Genomic DNA, 22,501 nt, shown 5'->3' with positions numbered 1-22,501 from the left:
CTCACAGCCGCCGCGACCCCCGCCTCCCAGCCTCGGCTCCCCCCTCCCGGAAACGGCGCGGCCGGAGGGGCGGCCTCCCATTGGCCCGGCCCACCGCACCCTCCCGCCTCCTCGGCGCCGCGCGGGCGGCGATTGGCCGCCGCCCCTTGTCAGTCGGAGAGGGCGAGTCCCCCCGGCGCTCGGGCTGCGCTCTCCCGGGGCGGGCGCTGCTGCCGGGCGCCGCGGCGGCGGCTGGTGCGGCTGCGGGCGGAGCGGGGATGCCGGCGGCGGGGCGGCGGGCGGCAGCGGCACTCGCGGTCCGGCGCGGAGCGGCGTGCGGCCAGGCGGGCGAGCGCAGCCGGTAAGCTCCGGCCGCGGGGAGGGCGGATGGGTGGATGGATGGATGGAGGGATGGATGGAGGGATGGATGGAGGGATGGATGGAGGGATGGATGCCCGCCCGCCTCCGCTGCGCCCGGCGCCGGGGGGACCGGCGGCGGCACCGGCACGGGCGGGGGGGCTCGGGGCGGGAGGTGGCGGCGTGTCCCGCTGCGGCCCCCCCGCCGCCCTCTGCCGTGCCCTTCGGCGGCGGCGCCTCGTCCCGGTCCCCGGGCGGCAACTTGGGTACCGCGGCGAGGGGGCGATGCTCGCCCGGCAGGCGGCGGGGCGAGCCCCGGGGCGGGCGGAGCGCCCCGCGCAGCAGGGCCCGCACCGCCGGGAGGTGCCCGAGCCCCGCGAGGCGTGGCCGCGGCCGCCCGGTGCCGCGCCTGGAAGTTGCGGAGCGGGGAGCGCGGCGGAAAGTTGGGGAGAGGGCGGCGGGACGGCGGCGGGGGCCGGGGGGTGCCGGGGATGCGGTCCCGCCGAGCCCCGCACGCTCTCGTTCGCCGTGCTGCGACCTCCTCCGCTTCCAGCGGTTGGAGGTGGTACTGGGAGGCTGTGGAGCGTTGTCCAACCTCGCTGATTTGGGAAGGAAAATAGCTTTTTAGGTGCTCTTCGTGGTCGCTAGTGTAAGCGTTCGGAACCTCAGTTCGGTCGCGGCTCGAGGATCGCTAGGGCACTGACGGACTAAGCAGTGGACACGGTCCTTCGGTCAAGGAAGTGGAGTTGTGACATTGACTCGGTGGGAAGCAAGCAGCATCCGAAATTAACAGCTGAAGAGAGAGTGGTCTCTGTTGTGTCTTGGTTACTTTGCATATGGTGACATGGGCATTGCCATCATGAGGAAACTGCCTCATGTCTCTAGAAAACACCAGGAGCATTTCGTTCTAACTTTCAGGATCTTGCGTGGCTGCGAGCTTCCTTCCCTGCTTTCTAGGCGTGCATTGATTTGGTTCTCTCTCTCTCGATATGTAGCATTTCAATTCCTTAATTTAGTTATAAGGAGGCATTTAGCCATGTGATGCACGACATGAGTTCAGAATTGGTAAAAATCATGTGATAGACGACAAGCATGAACACCCAGCATGAACCCGTTGTTACAAACAGCCAGCTGAGTGGGAAGTACTAGTAAAAGGTTAGAGGTGTTGAATTTATAACTGAGACAGGCTAATACTGTTCCCTCCCTGCATACTTACCCAATAAATATCTGTACTGAGAGAACATAAATGGCTAATGACATTTCAGTTTCTTGTATATCACTTATTCTGGATGGATCCAGTAAAATGTCATATTGGCAAACCAGTTTTTCAGAAACATCATTCAGTTACTTGAATCGATGTCTTTGGAGTATGTTAGGTTAATTTAGATGCCTAGGGCAGAGAGTAATTCTGATCCAAGTAGCCATGACGCAATGTCTGAGATGTGCTCAGTTGTGCCAGTCTGCCTCGTACCTCACCTATGTTTTCCTTGCATGGCTTCTTAGGAAAGAAAAAGACAAATTTTATGGTGAGGATGAGTGGATTTTTTTTTTGCAAGACTACAGACTGAAAACACTAACTTTCCTTTCCTATTGTGGATGATATACAGAATCTAAAAATCCAGTTTATGAATGGGTAATCTGTAAAACCTTCAGCACATAAGTAGTCTTAATCTGTGATACGTGCTTCCCAGGTATTGCTTTCAGGAGGATTTACATGCAGGAGAATGTATGCCACCATATTTGCTCTGTAGCCTTTTTCTTAACTGTTTAGGCAAGTTATTTTGATGCAGCTAAGCAAAACAAGTGACGTGTTTTTAGAAATACATATTTACGTTTAGTTGAACTACTGAAGAGTTGCAGAAGATTGTAGAAAAGATGGATGATGCATCATCATCTTCTAGTTGCATTAGATCACACAAACAGTATACAGATCTTTTTCAAAAAGCTAATGTTTTTTCTGAGCTGCAGTTAAAATACTGACTTGTAGCTGTTCATAATGTCTCCAGCAAACATAGTGGCGGTAGACACTGCTGTATGGAAGCTTTGCAGAATTGGAGATAAGCAGAAGTGTAACATGCCTCTGCATCCAAGTGTTCCCTGTGCTGCTTGCTCACAGGCTTCAGATGTTTCCAAATGGTGATAGTATCTGCTGCTGCCTAGCACTGCCATAGGCATATGTGAATGCCCAAGACTGCTCTTCTTTGGTTTCCCTGTCGTCAGTGAGTGCTTCCCAATGAAGTTAACAAAGGAGGCTCTTAAACAAGACGTGGGAATTCAGCTGCTGAGGCTGAAGATGTAGATCTTCAACAGAGTATAACAGAGGGCGAGAGGTGAAGATGGGCAAGTTGTTCTTTGACTGGTGCTCAGTCAGGCAGGAGTGAATTTCAGCAGAGCTGTGCAGACTGCAGATGCGTTGGTGGCTGAGATCAGCTTTCTAGAGCTCATCCAGGAGAAACAAAAGATGTATGGACTCTCTCCAAGCTTTGGGCCTGCTTAGGGATGGTATTAATGCAGAGGTGTGTCAAGGTGTGATGATGAATAAGCCACATTTACAAGCACACCTCTCTTGTATCACTACCTAAAATGTAAAATTGCTAGATATTTTGCATGTATAGTGTGGGGTGGACACTTTTTTTTATTGCCTCTTCATTCAGATTTTTCTAGCTCTCAATTTATCCTACCAAACTATTGGGAACAACCTAAATATCTGCAATAGTTACTCATCAAAACTATACTTTATTATTCCCTTATGAATGAAAATGCGTAATTTAATGCATATATAAATGTATAATTTAATGTGTACCATATGTATTTCACAAATATACATAGTGATAGATTACATGTGTACTCTTTCCTTTTGAATAACAACAAATTACCAAATACTGGAGAGGGAGCTAATGGTAAGGGTGAAGAATACATTATACAACTGAACCCACGTGAGGATTCTGTTGAGCTCTGTTTATTTATTTCTATGGAGTACTGCCAGCATACCTTCTCCCTTTGCATATGGTGTTGTGTATTATCCATAGCCTCAAAATACTTCAGCTATAATGTGCCTCCAATTTCACATATACATACTTCCTGTAAAAGAGAAGAGGGTGGAAAATACCCTATAGATATTGGCTTTCAGCCTCAGTTTTTTAAGGCTGCTGAGTACCATTAAGTTGTAACTCTTACTACCTTCTGAGATTTGCCATAGTAAAAACGTGAACGACTTACGTGCCTAACCTTGCCTCCTTTTGAGCTATTCTGCAGTTCTGCTGTTTGAGGAACTGATGTTTGTTTCTTTTGTCCCTCAGCAGGTGGCTACATTTTCACTAAAATAGCTGGTCCTGCTGTGGAACAACATCTGTGGCTTTGTGGGGGTCACATTGGCTGGAATGATTCAAATATTTCCTCCTGGGTCTGACCCTTCTTTTTGCTTAAAGATATAGTGCTAATTTCATGCTTAGCATAGGATATGATATGTTAGAATGTATACTGAAGGTCTGCTGTTACTCAGGTGTGAGCCATATCCTTCACAGCAGATAAGAAGCAGGGGTGTAGCCTTTTGTGTGTGTGTATGTGCTCTGTAAGAGCTTAAAAGAAGATGCTTTAGAAAACTGAAGCTAAGAATATAAGGACAGAAAGAAAGCTGTATTGAGTCAGACCAGTGGGCTCTGAAACTTGGGGTTCTGTCTCCAGCAGTGGCATTAAGAGATGCTTTTTAGGGGCAATACATAGACCTGGCTACTTCATGTAGTCTGTTCCCTTACACTCTCAGCATATTTAGTTTTTGTATTAGGGATTGTGAGTGTATTGCTGCTTAGTGCTTTTAGAGCCCATTTACGAACTCGCAATCCAAGAATTGTCTAATTTTTCAAACTTGCTGATGCTCACTGCTTTTACAATGCTCTGTGAAGGCAAGTCCCTGCAGTTTACTACTAACTTTGTAAAGAAGCACTCCAATCTCTTTTAAACTAATCTCTTGCTAGTTTCATCAAATATCTCCTAGTTCTTGTATGGGAGGATTTGGCAAGCAGAAGTTTTACATTAGTTTATTCACTCCCCTTGTGGTTTGATCAAATCTTACTTCAGCCTTCTCTCCAACTGAAGAGCCTCTTCAGTCTCTCTTTCTAAGGCAGACACTCAGTCTTTATATAATTTATTTGCCCTTCTCTGACTCCAGTTTGTCCTTCTTAAGATTCAAAGACCAGAACTTCACCCAGTTTTTGAGATGTAGGTGCTGCACCAAGGTTATACAAATGTCCCATCTTGTTCCAAGTGCCTTTCCTGAGGATATCTTAGCCCAACATTTGTTGGGCATATGCTTTATGATTTTTTTTATGGTTACTGTTTAAAATAAAACGGATAATTCAAGGGATCTATAAATCATAATTCCTAGATTTCTTTTGAGTCAGCATGGTGCATGCACGATTTTGATTTTTCATTATATGTATTAGCTTAAATGTATCTACACCAAAACTAATGTATTTTTTTTTGTCTGCTCTTTGAGTTTTATGAGGTACTTCTGCATTAGTTCCAACACAACTTTTTGTCTTTGTCCTAATTTTACAAACAGTATCATTCCTTAAGAGATTTTTCACATGCACACCTGATGGCTAAGAGGGATAAAAGTGACGTGGTAGATCAGTCAAAGTATTTGAAGGTCTAAAACTAGTTTGTCCATAAGTGAAGCTTTGCCTTTTTTTTTTTTTTTTAATATCAAAAAACATGAGCTCAGAAGAGTAACAGGTTAAGACTGTGTCAAGAAACCCACACCAGGTAAAAAGAAAAACTCTGAAAGATGCCATTTGTAGCACTTAATCCAACTACACTGATTGGGGAAATGGGAATGGCGGTATATGGCATTTGATCCACATTGATTGCTGTTAAAATTATGCTTAATTAAAACCAAAGAAGCTTTTAAAAATATTAGAGTGCAAAGTGACGTTTACTCGAATAACTTTAATCCTTTCCAAGCCTCTCTACAGATTCACTACAGAACCGTCTTAACTCCACTATCATCTAATTAATCACCTCCCATTTGTGTGCTGCATTTCACAGTAACATGAAAATTATGAGCAAAGCTTCCCCCTGCCCCCCTTCCCAGTTTCATTAGAGGTCAGGCTGGAAGCCCACCATGTAGAAAGGATCTCTTCATGTTCCTTGTTCAAAAACAGGCTCCTCATTTGATATTCTGAGCATGTCACTTAGAAGAGCGGCTGCATTGCAAACAGCATTGAGAGTGAGGTTTAAAGAAACATTAGAAATGTATTATTAGTGTGCTGCATTATTGCTTGGTGTTACTTAGTAATAAATGTGGTTTCACAGCAGCATAAGTAACTCCAACTGCTGTCTGTGCTGATCGTGTCTTCCCTTTCTCCCATTCACGTGACCCCATCCTTCTGCTGTGCCAGCCCCAACCTTTTGCAGAACCACTTCAGCACATTAATCTGGCAGAAAGAAGACAGCTCCCCCCCACTGGCCCCATGGTTTAAAAAACAAAACAAAACAGCAAACCACTTTCTGCCAGCTTGAATCTGCTTCACAGCAGACCCTATGAGGGGTGATGAAGGGAGGGAATGGAATGATGAAGGTAAATGCAAGGGGAGAGCAAGATGGTTGACAGGCAGCAGTTAAATTGGCTTATGCACTTGTCAAACCACAGCCTGAAGTGCTGTTCTGTTCCTTGATTTATTGTTGTTAAAGTACTTGGCAGAAGCACAGGACTATTTTAGTAGTCTACCTATTGTTTTGTTAATTAAAATATTTAGTTTAAGGAATTATATTTTATGTCCTTTAAAGGCCCCAGCTGTTCTACTATCCAGTGAGGTCATTTGCTGAGTAAATCTGGCTGTCTAAAAGATCACACTACCAGCTGTAGTTATTTGCAGAAATTCTTCTTTCATTTTGTTTTCTACCATAGCGCAGTTCTCCAGACCAGGCTCTTCATATTAGCACGCATTCAAGTGTGTAACAAACATAATATTTCTACTATTGGAATTTAGTAATGTGTGGTCACAAGTCCTGATCTATTTAAAGGGTGCTGTTTGCTAGACTGTCTACCAACCAAGACAATGCTGTGGTTTGCCGCAGAAAAAGGTTTTGCTTGATCGCTTTTGCACAGTATGCTGAAAACTCAGCTCGTGCTACTTCAGGACAGATGGGGTGATCCTGGCCCTGTCTACGATAGCTGCACAGTTATGGTCAGCTTTGTATGAGTTGATACTGCTCAAGATTGGTTTAATGTGGAATAGTGAGTTCATGATAGTCTGCAAGGATGTCAGTGGTGGACATAAATGCTCGTTAGTGCATAGTCATGTGATTTTGAGAGCTTACAGGGTGCATAGTGTTAATTGATGAATCTGTGCTGAATGAGTTTAGAAGCATGCTGATAGAGTAGTGCCACTTAACTGCTTATCTGCTTTAAACAGACTATCAGCATAAAGTGGAGTTTGTCTTCCACTGTTTACTATGACAGTATCTTCTTGTTTTAAGATGTAAGCAGTTGTTCATCTAACATTTTTATAAGATACTTAGGCAAATTTTTGTATGTTCTTCCCTATGAAACATTACTTTCCTGTGGCTAGGGCACACGTGGCTTTCACGGGCATCAGAGTGGTTATGTTAATTGATAAAGTAACCACAAAGTCTAGGAAAGTCATGTATTGCTTAACTGAGGTCACCTGGAAATCATCTCTTTCAGAATTTGAAAACTCTAGGAAAGGATTACTTTTTTTTTTTTCTTTTTTTCTTTTTTTTTTTTTTACTAAAAGTAAGCAACATACAGTGCTAATTGAACCTGTCTTCCCTCGAGTATGTCCCTCTTTTCTATCTAGTCATTCAGCAGAGTTCCTATATGCTTTCATTTCACTATTAGGAGTTTGAGGGGATTATCCTGTAGCAAGACTTCTGATATCAGAAAATAGGTACATTATGTCTGAGGAAGTCCTATAGACTTTGTACGGTTGTCAGTGAAATGAGGACTCAGACCTATTATAACTTCTGTGTAAAAACTTCTGGGCTCAGGTGACTTAAATTTTGGCTACAAACTGCCCTGTATTTTTGATCAAATTTAGAGTATATACTATCCAGAATTATTGTGAATGCAGTTCTTTCTAGCAAGAAAGAGTTTTTCATGGTTTCTCACATTGTTGTAGATCTACCCAAACTTTCAAAAAGTGTCCTTTGCCCACCTTTCAAACTTGATTAATTGTGATATTATTGGACCAGCGTGAATGGGCCAGGTTACTTCTACACAGCAAGCACCTGCTTGAAAGTTATTTTCAGTGACACTTGTAGCAACATGGCTTTAAGCAGCTGTATTATGAATGGTACATGGGTTTAAAGGCGTTCTGTAATTCTCAAAGACATAGCATGTGTTTGTAAATAGAAAGAAGTGCTTATTATCCTGTATGTTGAAACATCATAGAATAGAATCATAGAATCATTTATGATGGAAAAACTTCTAAGATCATCTGGTCTGACCTTTAACCTAGCACTGCCACATCCACCATTAAACCTCATCACTAAGCACCACATCTACAGGATTTCTGAAGACCTTCCCCCCCTGTTCTAGTGCTTCACAACCCTGAATAAAAGATACAGCAATTAGTACCAGAATTAATTTTTTTATTAGTTGTATGACAAATTATTTTAGTAGTTCTTGTTTCTTTATAGTCTTTGAGACTGAGTTATCTGCAAAACAAGTTAAATTTCTGTGTAATGCAGCAGAGACACGCTGTCAGATTTGGCTCCCCGATTCTCTGCTGCTGTGAACATCGGAGCAGATTTGCTTAGGCCAGAGAAGAAAAAGAGCAGTGGCTGGATATAGTAGATCAGTTTCCAAATCACGTTCTGGCCACTGTGTGCTATAACTAATTGGTCCCAACAGCTTGAGAGCAGCCAGGAGAGCCAGCTGAGATCTGCTGGATCTGAAGGAGCTCTCAGACAGGCAGGCGTTGGGTGGTACTTGTACTTGCTTGGATGGGTGAAACTTAAGGGTGCTACAGTTTGGTCCTCTAAGAGCCTGTCAGAGAGCATCACCCGAACCTGCCTTGGTTCAGAAGCCACCACAGGGTCAAGTAGCTGTTAATGGCTTCATTTACAGAGTGGAAGCTTCACACACCTAGGGACCTGGCCTAGCATATCCACAGCGATGATAAAAATGCTGGTCAGAACTTCTGTTTCACATGTGTACTACCTGTGATTCTGTAACTGGTTTGGTTTTGTGCATGTTATGTGCCAGAATTTCATAACTAACTGGATGATTTGCCTGATTTGCCAAGAAGGGCACGGTATTAATTAAAGCGTTTGTTATCTGAAGGGCTGCTTCTGGCGAGGGGTGATTTGTTGGAAGACAGCAGTGTTAAACTTTCATAACTGATGGCTACATCTTTCCTGTGTAAAATGGTACCAATTGTTTTAGCCACTGTGATGGCTAGATAAGAACATACTTACAGTAATAGTTTATCTCATATTGCATATTAAAATTTGTGAGTATTCTTTCTGCCTAGAAAGACAAAAAATTCTAGTCTTTAAATAATTCTGAGGGGTGGTATTATGAAAAATGATTAGAATAACCATGGAAAAGTGCGGGGTTTAGAAAATCAGTAACAAACCCTTGACTGTTCAAATAGAAGACTTACAACTAGAAAAACACATTTTTACAAGTAAAACTTAGGCTAGACGTTTTTCAATGAGATTCAGTGACCCACTTAAAGACAAATAGATTTCCTAACTGTGTAAGTAATATAACAATGTGTTGTAATGAAAATTCAGGAGGTGTTCCCTATGAAGCATAGCACTAATATTTCAATATTCCATATTCCAATATGGAAGTGATTAAATTGCTTTACAAGGAAAAGTTGGTACCACAGTAGCAGAGAATATTACAAGCTAATGCTGCCTCTATCTGAAGATGTATTGTTTTGTGGTAATGAAATATTGTAATAAACTCAACTACCTCTAGAGAAGAACCTCAGCTATAGCTCTCTGGAGTTATTCTTCAAACACGATTATTATTCTGCATAAATAACTTTTATGCAATGAACAGTTACAATAAACAGAACTGTAAGAATGAAATGACCGTATTCAGAGTTAACAAATACATAAAAGGTGGGCTATCTGTCTACATATACAAGTATGTAGATAGAAATAAAGAGGGGGGGGGGGGGAAAAAAGGAAAAGAATAGGTTTAAAGATATTTGATATCCAGGTGAGTTTCACATTAAATCCTAATCCAGAGCCTACTGGACTAACTGAAACAACTGTTAAGACCTCAGTTAATTTCAGTTGGCCTTGAGTTCTCTACCCTCTTCCACAAGAGTGCAAAGCCAAGACTTCCCTGAATTTTAGTGAATTAGGATTTAAGTAGTTCATACATCTTCAGTGCATGTAACAGCTTTCTCTTGAACACAGCCTTGCAAGGACTTACAGTTTCCTTTTCCCCAAACACTCTGATCTGTAGGTTCATCAGGATTCTCTCTGTACTATTTAATATTTGTTTTATCAGGGCTTATGAAGATTTGCTTCTATAGTATTTGTTTACTGTCAGGAACATTTTATTCAGTGTTTGTACTACGTTCTGGAAAAGCTAAGAGAGAGCAATGAGGACTGTTTGAGTTTGGGCTAGAAATGCAAGTTGCCAGTGTGGTTAATACTAAAACTGACACACATTCCAACGTTTTAGAGGAGTTTAAAATTCTCAGAGGAAAAGGAATCTTGTGTTTGTTTTTTAGATCATTCAGTCATCAGGTTTCTCTTTAAATGGCGCCTTCCAAACAAAACAGTCTCTTCTCCATTTAGTGCTCAAGACATTCAGCTTTTTTTGGTATTAATGTGAGTTTTGAATGTGCATATGACACAAGGTGTAATTCAATATTCAAGAGAGTAAAGCAGAGAGATGATGGCAAATATCAGATGAATAATATTTTTCCCAACCTATGTTAATCTTTTTTTTTTTTTTTTTTTATAAGGAGTAAAGCTGTGACACTTAGTAATATCTTTAATTCTAAAACATTTCTTCTTCTCTTTTGCACAGCACCTTGTATACAGTACTTGGCATCTTCAACCAGTTGAACCTTCTTTCTTTACCTACACTCCTTTTCTTTCTTTTATTTAACAAAATGTGTACAAATTATCACTTAAAAAAAAAAAGGGGGGGGGGGTATGCTTGGTTCTAAAAAGGTTGTCTGAGGAGAAAGCATTCCTAGGAAGTGTGTGTGTGCATACATAACATATGATTAATAGCTTGTTGTCTGAGTGTGAAGTATGAAAAACTATTTTTTTCTCTTTTGTCTTCTGATCTAACTGGATTTTCATATGTAGAAAGGCATATTATATGAATATAGTGCTTTCTTCCCTTCAAATAAAAAGCTCTTTCATCATTTGTGGACTACATTTAACCCAGTTATTTCTTGTTAAGAGGAAACAATGAACTCTCCTATGGAGTGTGAAGACAACTGTACAAAAAGGTGTGACCAAGAATTTTGGTACCTGTTACTAGCTTAAAAGGGAAACAGCTTTCCCTCTCTTCTTGCTATGTCATACCTTGTGTATTGGCATGAGAATTGTTCTTTTGATTAGGTCATTAAAATATTTACAGAAGACCTGACCTTGTGTTATTTTTTTGGCTGGGAAAGTGTTAATTTCCTTTGCAGAGGCTCACACAGTGCAGTGTTTTGGATTTTTGATGAAAATGGCAGTGCAAACACACCAATGTTTAGCTGTTGCAGAGCAGTGCTCACACAGAGCCAAGGACTCTCAGCTGCTTGTGCTGCCCTGCCAGCAAAGGGGGCTGGGGGTGCCACAGGAGCTGGGAGGGGACACAGCCAGGACAGGTGGCCCAGACTGGCCAAAGGGATGTCCCACACCCTGTGGCATTGTGCTCAGCAATAACAGCTGGGGTAAGGAAGGAGGAAGGGGGGATGTTTGGAGCGATGGCGTTTGTCTCCCCAAGAAGCTGCTATGTATGAGTGTTGGGCCTGCTGCCCTGGGAGTGGCTGAACGCCTGCCTGCCGATGGGAGGCAGTGAAGTGATTCCCTGTTTTGCTTCGCTTGCTTGCACAGCTTTTTCTTTACCTGGTCAACTGTCTTTACCTCACCCTGTGAGTTCTTGCACTTCTACCTTTCTGATTCTTGCCCCCATCCCACTTGGGGTGAGTAAGCAGCTGGGTGGTGCTCAGCTCCCCACTGGGACTAGCCCACAACACCTTGCAGACCTAAAACACATAAGCTCACAGAAATTTCAGCAGAAACTTTGTTCATGAAAGGAGAATCTCACTGAAATAAAGACTGTGCTACTACTAACAACACTTTGCATCAAGCGTACATTATAATAGCAGGTACACCAGATTCAGCTCTCTCATGGAAGTGCAGTTTGAACTCTTAACACTACCCAATGCAGAAGTTATGAATTACCTGGCTCTAATGGAAATTAATGGAAATGCTTTTTTTTTTCTTCTGTGCTAGGCAGTTACCAAGTGACACTGAAGATGATTACTTTCCTTCAAGAATTTAGCTTGTCATATAGCTAAGACACATTTCAATGGCATTTTATTAAATATGCCAACTTCTGCATAGCTTTTGACTTCTGGTGGCAGCGACATATGTCTTAGAAAACACGTCTGCTTCACAAAGTCAAATGGTCTCCAGGATCATGTTTTAGAGTTAGGTTAAAACTTGGCATGAATTTGTATGTGAATTTTATTTGCATTTATTCAGGGTCAGTTTCCCTAAAGGGTTGCAAGGAGGATGCTTAAAGGGCAGTCGCATGTAACTGATCCTATACTTTTTATCAAAGAGGTTATCAGTCAGCAGAGGGGTTGTTTATTGTCTTTTCCTGATGTACTGAAAGGACAGATTGCACTCCCTCTAGAGTTCCCTAGCAGTTGCAAAGATGGATAGGATTTCCTAAAGGGAAAAGCTAAGTCTGCTCTTCATTTGCTGTTTGAATTGCTGTTGTCTGGGGCTAACAGGTGCTAGTTTCTCCTCTGTCCTGGAATGGTCTGTGACCATCTGCAAGGCTACGTGCCAGTGGAAGATGATGTAGGTCCTAAATTGTTAAGCCTTTATAGGATTTCTCTTCTGAATTGATAAAGCTGCATGCATGTGCTTATTTTTAGATCACTTGTAACTGAAACACACATGTTTCACAGCAGGATAGAAAGGGTACAGGAGAGCTGCTTAGGCACAACTAGCAGTTTTGAAACCACGAGTGTCCTGGGCTGTGCACCTTTTAGAAAGTAATGTTGCATAAGAGGTTTTTTTTGAAGGCTTTCAGTAGGGGCTTTTCAGTTGAATGTGGTAGTGGTGACAACTTTGACATCTGTAAAACATGAGCTCATCCTTTTCTCCACAAAACAAATGCAGCACATGGAGCAGCATCTTAAATAATCTCCTCTATGCCAATGTTTTATTTTTCTTATAACCTAGTGTCAATGCCTGGTACATGAACCTTATGCACATGCTTTATTTTTTGTGTAGTTACTTAGCAATCACATGATGTTTTTTGCACATTATTTTTTTTTTTTTTTAGGGTTGACTTAAAATTGCCAGCAAGAGCGACAGTTGCAGTGCTTTTTATTTTTGATGTGGACAAAATGTGCTGTAAACAACTTAAAATGAACACAACTGCACTGAAACTCTACTCTCTCCATGAGCAAAGATACTCAAATGACCCCTGTACCTGAAGCAACATAATCACAATCACGTGGAGCCCCTTGAATATTAATTGCCCAGCTCAGAAGATACGGCTGTGTAAGAACAGGGTAACAACCGAACTGACTCACTGGCCTCTTCACTGAACCCCGAGTCAGACATAAAAATGACAAGGTCCTTAAAGTCCTATGTTGAAGTAGAATACAACATTTCTGGTAACTTGGCTGCCTGTAAAATCTCAATTAATCAGTGTTTATAGCTTTCATGTGTTAGGTAGAGACAGCAAGAGAGAAAATGAATTAATGGATGTTATTTTGGACAAAACTGTTTCTCTAATGTTCCTTAAAATATTTGCTGTTCAAAAGAAAAAAAGAAAATGGAGCTGTAATTTAATAAAGACTATTTGCCAATATTAATTCTAGTTAGCTTTGGAATATGCTCTTTTGGGAAGAGCTGGAAATTCACCTTAAATATAATTAGAAGATATTAGATATTGTGATTTGGCTGGGTATCTTTCTCTAGAGTCCAGATTAAATTATTTGTTCTAATGTTCACTAATGTCATTCCAGCCCCATAAGTGTGCACACGAAAATCAGTGTTATAGGCACTTGCTTTTCTTTTATACTGTGAATCCACTACTGTGTTTAAAAATAAAAAAACTCATGACAATTAATAGTATACAGCCCTTTACATGTATATAGAATCTTTTAGCCAGTGATTTCTTCATTCTAGAAGAACCTCATATTTCAGAGTTGGAAACTAGTGCTGTAAAATAGTTTTTCAAAAGTTATTCCTTGAACATCTAAAATTTAATAGATTCTGTACTTACTGCTGTATCATGAGCTTGATATAATTCTGTTTGGCAGAAAAATATTTTTTTTTTAAGCTCAAGAGGGTGTCTCAGAAAGCTATTATGTATGTTGTATTTTTTATATCTAGGTATATATTTTACTGTGTTATTATTACACTGTTAAAAAAAGCTGAATTTTAGACCTTACTCAAAACAGACACCAAAACCTGCACATCACTGCAGATGTGCAAGTTTGGCCTAGTTATTATGGTGGGTAAGAGCACTGATGCTGGAAGGTCAGAGGGAAAAGGATGACTTTGCAAACTGTTGCGGAGAGCCTCTCTTCATCACAGGACCTTGGGCTTTGAGATGCTGAGGGACTCATCCACTAGGAAATATACTTTGCATAATGTACGATCAGTGCTTGCTACCGTTGTCTGCAGTTACTACCACTATGTAAAGTACATCAGTCTAATAAACAGAATCCAGGCATGATACCTATTCTAACCCACAGTATGAAATGCCTGAAGTCACTTTGACATTGTATGTTGTGAAGCACAATTAACAGTCTAGGTTCAAACCAACTGGTACCAGAGGACTTAAGAGATGCATCCCTCAGCACATCCCTCATCATTGTTTTGGTTCACCGCTAGGCCCCTGTCCGGCAGTACAATACTAAACTAGCTGTTCACTGAATGTGTTGGCCTCAGCAGCCCGGATAACATCCACCTTTCCATGGGGATGATGCCGTCTGCTGTCACACCTTCCCTCCTGGCAGAGGCCTGAAATTGCCTAGACTTTTGGTGCCATTTGGTGGAAGGTTCTGTTCATTTGTGAGGGGGTAATTAGCTGCTGCTGTTGAGTTATTTCCAGTAAAATACCTTCTGGTGTGTTAAATGACTACAAATTTCACATTGGCCACATCTTCCTATTGCTAAGTGTGATAAAAGTGTGAGGCTAGTGTTTTAAAGCAAGGAGTAGTAATTTCTGGCTTTCCCTGGAAGGTTCATTTAAATAGACTTTTGAGGTAACATAGGAAGCAATAGTCCACTCAAAAGTATGTAGTCCTTTGAAAATATGTGCAATCCCATTCAGTTTGTGAATGAAGTCCAACCAAAAGACAGCCTTCCTGATATTCCACAAAATAAATCATGTCACTCTTACCAGCATACTAGCAGTTTCATTTCCCATATAAAATGTATTCTATGTATTTCTAGTTTATAACAATGTTATAATTCTAGTATAAATGGTTAGTTTTTATTGAGAAGAAATTCCTCATGTTGGGAAAAAAAAAGAGTTCTTGATACTAAAATTATTGAGGTGGGAGTTTTGCAAGAGGCAAAACATCAGTATTGGAACCCAAACAAGGCAAAGGGCTAAAACTGCATCTTAAGGACCATTAGTCGGAATAATTTGAGCTGACAGTAGCCAAGATTATTTTATATATGAAGTTCATAAAATAGCAAGTTGGTTTCTTCAGATAGGAAAAATACCTAAAGGGGGAAATTTTTGCTGCAGTTGCTAGGGAGCAGCTTACGCTAGGTCTGTGGGATATAATGGGAGTCATCTGTGAAATGCGCTATGCTGATAATTTATCGCAAACTGGTTAGAGCTGCGTATTATATTCACAGAGCACATCTCCTTGTACAAAATAAGATGATGAGATGGATGATGTTAGTAATGTTAGGTGACAGAGCCACTATGGTATACAAGGTACAGTACACGTGTCAGTAGGCTGTCAAGAGCATGTCATTCCTTAATGATTCATAGATGGGGGCATGATTAGGTGAGTAGAAAATTAATACGTTGGATAGATGGGAGGAATGAACAGACAACATGAGCAGAAGAAGAACCTGTATTTTGGTCTGTTTGACAGATCTGGGAATGAACAAGGTCCTGTTGTGTATTCCTTTTTAAGACAAGTTCATTGACTGGATGTCTCTGTTGCAAGTAGGATGCTTAATAAAAATGAGGTTGGGAAATGCTGGGGGGACTTGATGCACCCTGCTTTACAGTGGTTACCAATGCCTCTGGGAAAACTGCTTAGTTATGAAATGTTGACATCTTTAGTAGAAAACTTTATAATTACTTGGCTATTGAACTTCATTATTTTCTTTCAAAAACTGTTAGATTTTAAGCTAGTCATACTATGTCATACACTAGTGATAGGACAAGCTGTAAAAGACAGGAGACTTAGATTAGATATTAGGAATAAATTCTTTACTCAAAAGGGTATGGGGCACTGGAACAGGTTGCCCAGAGAAGCTGTGGATGCCCCCTCCCTGGAGGTGTTCAAGGGCAGGTTAGATGGGGCTTTGAGCAACCTGGTCTAGTGCGAGGTGTCCCTGCCCATGGCAGGGGGATGGAACTAAGTGATCTTAAAGGTCCCTTCCCACCCAAACCATTCTGTTACTATATGTTATTTGGGAGATTATCGTGCTGTCATTTGACTTTATTTTTGTTGAAAATAGAGCCTTAACTGTTTGGTATTCTTAAAACTATAAATGAGATAACCATAATATATTTATTATTTTTTTTACAGTATTAAGCATTTTCAAAAAATATCCAAATACTATAAAAAGGTTTACATTTTAATATGTTTAAAATTTCAAAAATATTTTTTCCTTATTGAATCAAGACAGTGATACTGTCTTGAAGCTTAAATTAATTGCTTCACTCCTTTGAGCGGTCATGCACATTTTTCTCACATGCTGTACGTAGAGATCAAGTGTGTTTTCCTCAGCAATTACTGCATTTGTTCAAAGTGAATTAGAAAAATCAAAAATGTTAGGAACTCTCTTTAATGAGATGATTAAAGAACCAGGCAAGCAGTCTGATGTTCAAATGAAAATGAAAGGTATTTCTTAGCATTTTTTGGCCATGCAAGAATTCAGATAGGACACTAGTTGTGCTCTGTGGTTAAACTGCCATAAGGGTTTGCAGTCTCTAGGAATGGTGTTTAGCATACGTTTATAGTTACTCAATCAGTTTTACCTTCCTGGACTCAGCTGCCTTGTTCTGAAGGATACTTTCAATAAGCAACCTTGCTGAAAGCTGTCTGAAAACATGATATTCCTAACAGGAGTTTGAAACCCAGTAGACCTGGCCTTCACAAAACTTTGTGGGCAGATTATTGACTAATACATACTATCAAAACACAATTGAAATTAATGAAGTTGTGATGGTGTACACTAGCTAAAGATCTCCCCCCCCCCCCAAAAAAAAAAAAAAAATTATTTTTTGCAGATTATTAACTTCTCAATTTTTTTCCAAATGTTAGTTTTTTTCTTCTCTACTCAACCTTTAGTTAACTGATTCTTCTTTTAAGACCTCCTTCCAACGGGTCTAACTTCTGTAATTTTTCATCAAGTTTCTTTGTTTGTTTTTATGTTTTTTGTTTGTTTGATTCCCAAAGAGATCTTTGGGTATTGAAGTAAAATCTCTAACTGATTCCAAGGGCTCTGTCCACTGTTTAGACTTTGTGCATTGCCTTCTTTTGAATAGATTTGATCCAGACACATTGTACTGAGAAACATTTCCTTAATTAAAGAAATGCTCCTTATTTGATAAAATGCAGAAACTTTTTTTGGAAAAAAATATCTTTTTCTCTTATTCTATTTTTTCATAATTGATTTCTTTCTGGTTTGTATTATCGTGGTCATTAAGTATTGTCGTGTACATTTACATGAAATTCATTTAATTGTTCGGGTTTGCTCTTATGAATGAAACTTGTAAAATTAGTCACTCCAGAAGGAAAAAGGACTAGATATAGTTGCTGTTGTATATAGTCCTCTACTATCGCACCTTCTTCTGCTTTACTACTGAAATAGCATAATGACGTTTCCAGTATTAGTACATAGAAGAATGTTTCGTAAAGAAACAGTCAAACATCTGGAAATTCTTTTCTTGGTCTGTCTCTTGAAACATAACATATTACTTCTATTCCTCCTAACATCCAATTACATTTAACTCTTTGGACCTAAATAACAAGCATGGGAAAGATAAAGGCAGAGTTAAATGTTTTGCTTTCCTTGGTACAGTGAAAATCTGTCTTTTCCAAAATATTTACTGTTGTAAATCTTCCCAAAGTATATTCTTTCTGTTCAGTTGGCCAGCACTTACAATAAAATTGGGAAACAGTTTATATGAGTATTAGGTTCACTACCGGTAATAAAATAACAACGTTCTTGAGAAGTCTGTATAAAGGCTAGCTAGTACTAAGAGACTCTTTATTATGCATTCTTTCTAAAGTGTTAGAACTATCGGAGCAGTGAGAAAATGATTAATTATAGTTGATTTTGTGGTTTGGCTTTATTAAAGTCTTCTTTCCTGCCCAGAATAATGCCCATCTTATTTAAAAGGGTGGATCAGAAGAGACAAGTTTTGTGTGTCTGCTGTGACCTTTTTGTACTAGACGTAGAATGTGCTCTCCAGCCACTTTAGCTCTCTGCAAACGGCTAACATTTGTTTTATGAGCTTGAATCAGAAGGCTTGATCCAAATATCCAACATCTTGTGTTGCTTTAAACCAAAGCAGTAATAGTGGAATTTTTATTGGAGCGATATGGTTGGACTTTGGCTGTGATTTGCTGGAGCTTCTGTTTTGTCTGTCTCCTACAGATCTTTTTTTGCCCTTTCTCTTACAGCTTGCATAACCAATTCATACCTGTCCCAAACTTGGGTGGAAATGCTGTGGTAAACACTGCAATGAAAACCACCAAATTATGAAATAATCATACTTTTTATGTATTTAATTATGCCAATATTTCATATTATTATGAATATGTTGAAATCAAAAGTTATGAAACAGCTGTGGTATGCACTGTAGGAAAGATTAATATTAAGGGTGCAGTGGCAGCGTAAGGTGACTCACTGGTGTTGAGAATCTCTGGATCACTTCTGTGCTTTAAGGCCATACTTTCTAATGCATGCCCACGCACATACACTACCTGCACTGCAGCACAGGGGCACAGTGCCTTAGGCCACATTCTTGAGTAGCTCCAGAGCTGCCTGCCTGGAACAGCCGCCAGCCTCAGCCCATAGCTCCTCCAAAGAACAGAAGAATCCTCCTTGGGCAGCCACAGTTCAGCCTCTTGCAGACATGCAAAAGCAGCAGTTGCAGTGTTTTCCCTGTGCCACATCTCAAGTTCCTGAGCGTTTCCCTGGGAGGGCTAAGGATTTGCATATGAGTGCCTACACTTTGGGTGACTGCTGCTCTGGAAAGAGAGATTTCACAGATGTTCACTTTGCCTCCTGTAAATATCTGAGATTTCACAGCTCAGTGCCAAAGCCTACTTGATTTTGTTCCCAACAAAATCAACAAGAAGTACAGTGAATGATAAAATTAGATGCTCTACTACTACTATATGCTTTTTCCCTCTGTAAGGCGTGATAATCCCAATCTTGTGAAAAGCGTAATTCTCCACAAATGCTGTACAAATTTCCAGAAAATACAAATTCACTTTATTACTGCATACAGCCATCAGTTTGATAGTTATTGTATAAAACAGGTTACTGCTAATGTGCTTATTCATTGCATTCCTTTTCACTAGTAATGTTTTAGAATATTTTTTCTCAGTCAACCTTCTTGAAGGATATTTAGAAATTGAAAAATGTTGGAAATGCAAATACAGTTTGCAGTCTGTCTTTAAGACATTACTACTCATGTTGAGTTTACAAAGTTTGTAACTGTGATGAAACTGAATTCTCAGTTGACCTAAGATTTTTCAAGGTAGAGAGAAATCAGTGGATTGTGAACAAGCCCATCATATTTGAGGCTAAGGTCTGTGGAAGATACAGCTGACTAGAAAATGCTTTTCTTCCACTAAACATGCTTTTCCTTGACAGCAAAAATTACAAATTCTGAGGCACCCTGTAATTCATATATAATATGGATTGAATCAATAGCATCAAATAAAGTGCCTTGGAAAAGGAGCTGTTGGTTTTAGTTACGTTTACACTGCCTAATGCAAAGGGATCAAAACTACTTATGTGTAACTAAGAACACTAAAGTAATAATACCAAATAACGCTATTATATATAATACCACCAATAGTAATAGAATGCCACTAAAATGAAAAGTGATTCTGATGGATGTTCAATTTTAGTGTTATATGGATATCTCAGAAATTAAACTACATTGCTGTAACAGACTTCTCTGAATATAATCACCAGCAGAGTATCAGTTGACTACAGTCTAGTATACAAGCCCCTCAAGAAGATATATTTACCTAAAAATCCCATCTTTCTGCACAGGCATAAAAAAAAAAAATCATTATAAAAGATGAAGTATGATACCTGGGAACATCTGACAACTTACTTTACATTTGCAGATCGAAAGAGTTACTTTTAAACAAGATGCAAAAATTATTTTAAATAAAATTTCACATAAAAATGCCAAGAAATTAGAGCTGGACTTCAGGAAAAACCAACCAACCAAACAAACAAACAAAACAGATTTTGATTTAAATGGCTAAGAAATGAACTTGGAGGGATTTTAATCATTATAAATACCAATGCCATTTACACATTCAAATCCAGTTCTAGATTTGGTTTTGCTTTTTTTCTTTTCAATTTTTGCTTATTCCTCTCAGCCAACCCAAGATGTTGGATATTTGGATCCAGTATTTTGGCCAGTAAATATTAAATTCTAAAAATCCTTTTTGTCTCATTAAAATCCCTTGCCCCTGGAAGGAGAATTTAAGCTGGACTGTGTTAAAGCTGGATATTATCAGTCTACCCAGGGAGTAACCTCCTTTTGGAACTACAGAAATAAATAAATAAATACACTTCACTGACCATTTTAGTATGTCTAAACAGAGAATGACAAGTGACCATCCTCCTTCAGTTTGTATCGTGGCATCAAGTTTTAAACTGTGGTTGCTTCCAGTTGCTGGTGATAAGGACCATCACAATCAAGCATGAATTAAGAGATGTTGCTGAGTTGTCCCTTATACAGCTCTTTAGATGTAAATAAGTTTGTATTATAACCATTGAGCATGGGAATTGCAATGCAAGTAAGTTTTGTTACGATGGTCTCTTTTGTTAGATGTTCTATGTTCCTCTGGGAATGAAGCTGAGAGCTCTGTTTTTTCTTAACCAATGAAGGTACCTAAATCAGTAACCATTACTGATCTCTTAATTTAACAATTGCTTTTAAAAGAAAAGCAATAAGGCTAATTTGGCAAGCACATTATTGTTACTCCTGCAAATTCTGGAGATGCTGGACAGGTCTGAGCATCATGTCCTCCGTGTGAGCTATGCTTGTTTAGCATAGAGTTGGTTTTGTTGGTTTTTTTAGCTGCGAACTAATTTTAAGGATGCTTGCGATCAGCATATCCTTGATGATAAATGAAGCAGGTAAGCAGCCAAGACAGAGCTCTTTTTCTGCTCTGCTGAAGTATGGGACCAGTCAGATTGATAGCATCCAGAAAACACCACAGTCACTGCACTTTCCTTGTCTCCTGCTGCTGTTTGGTATCATAAGATAGGATGGAATGCCAAAATGAATTATTCCAAGACCTGGATGAAAAAGAGAGGGCTTTTTGTTTACCTGTTTTTTAAAAAATACTGTGATACAGTGCGGGGATCTTTCAGTAGCTTTGAACAGGTTGCATTAGAGAACTGGAAAGGTAAATGATAGAAAGTTCCTGTCTCCCCTTCCAGGACGGAAGATCGGCATGGTATATTGATTAAATGGTGAGAGCTTTTAGTCAAAATAGAGGCCTGTAGAGCCATAAGATTGTCATGTGCATGCAGTATTCTTTCTGTGCATGTGTCTGGCCGATGGACAGCCTGTGAACCACTGAAATAAATTAAGTGCCCTAATTTGTATTATTTTTTTTGCTATACCTGACAGGCAGATAGTAGCCGCTTTAGAATGTGATGTGTCTCAAATGCCACAAGGGATTTCTGTGGTCTAATCTGGTATATTCTGGACACAAAACATAAGAGGTATTTTTACTGAAGGGGAGTACTGTACCAAATACGATAGTCTTCAGGAATCTATTTGCATTCAGAGCCCTCTTCAAATCAATATATATATATAAAATAAAGATACCCTTCTCTGATAGCAGCAGTTTAATTTCACTTTTTTTTTTTTTTTTTCACCAAAACCAGTGATCCTTTAGAAAGTTAATTCTAATTTATGTACTGAATCGCTGTTAGTATCAGTGAAGATCATTGTTCTACCATTCAGTCTTTGTTATACCTAGTGACAGAAAAGACAAACTGTGATTTATGGGTACTGTACAGGATTCCTTGGCCGTGCTGCCAGCTCTTTATCATTTGAAGTGCAAAACTTTTTGCAGTTGGGCTTTTGACCCTTTGTAAAGGGCCTCTCCCTTTGATGGAGAGGTGTTGTGTGTCAATCAAAAGGTGTTTCAAACACAAGTTAAGAAATAGCAGTTGCCTGCAGACTATGGTCAATAAGAAATAAGCTAAGACAAGATGCAAACAAGTAGAAAGGCAAGAAGGAAAAAAATAAACAGATAAGGATGCAGCTGCTATTTGTTTACTAGTAATCTCACCTGGAATTACCTGTTTTGGAAAGAGAGTTGAAGGGATTAATAACTAGATTATTTTGGAAATGTCAAAATAAAAGGGAGGGGGAGGAAATGTGGGGGGGAGAAAAACTTGCAGAAGCCATTGCTTTCTACCTCTGCACTTAACTTGTGAATTATACTAATATAATTCCTTTCATTTATTCCTGAAAACTGTTTGTTTTGTGCACACA

At 39.8% G+C, this 22,501-nt stretch overlaps 1 protein-coding gene across 2 annotated transcripts in view; it reads left to right on the top strand.

Annotated features, from left to right (window-relative positions):
* The first annotated feature begins 283 nt into the window (after positions 1 to 283).
* The window catches only part of B3GALT1 (beta-1,3-galactosyltransferase 1), a 202,651-nt gene continuing 180,433 nt past the window's right edge, over positions 284 to 22,501 (top strand). Inside the window, exon 1 of one of the 2 annotated variants that reach the window (XR_004253414.1) lies at positions 284 to 340. The gene's annotated coding sequence lies outside the window, so the exon portion shown is untranslated. The remainder of the gene's footprint in view (positions 341 to 22,501) is intronic. The other variant, XM_032190302.1, reaches the window with a different exon arrangement.

Source organism: Aythya fuligula, chromosome 6, assembly GCF_009819795.1.
Source record: "Aythya fuligula isolate bAytFul2 chromosome 6, bAytFul2.pri, whole genome shotgun sequence".
NCBI lineage: Eukaryota > Metazoa > Chordata > Aves > Anseriformes > Anatidae > Aythya > Aythya fuligula.
This window is presented reverse-complemented; position numbering and strand designations above follow the sequence as displayed.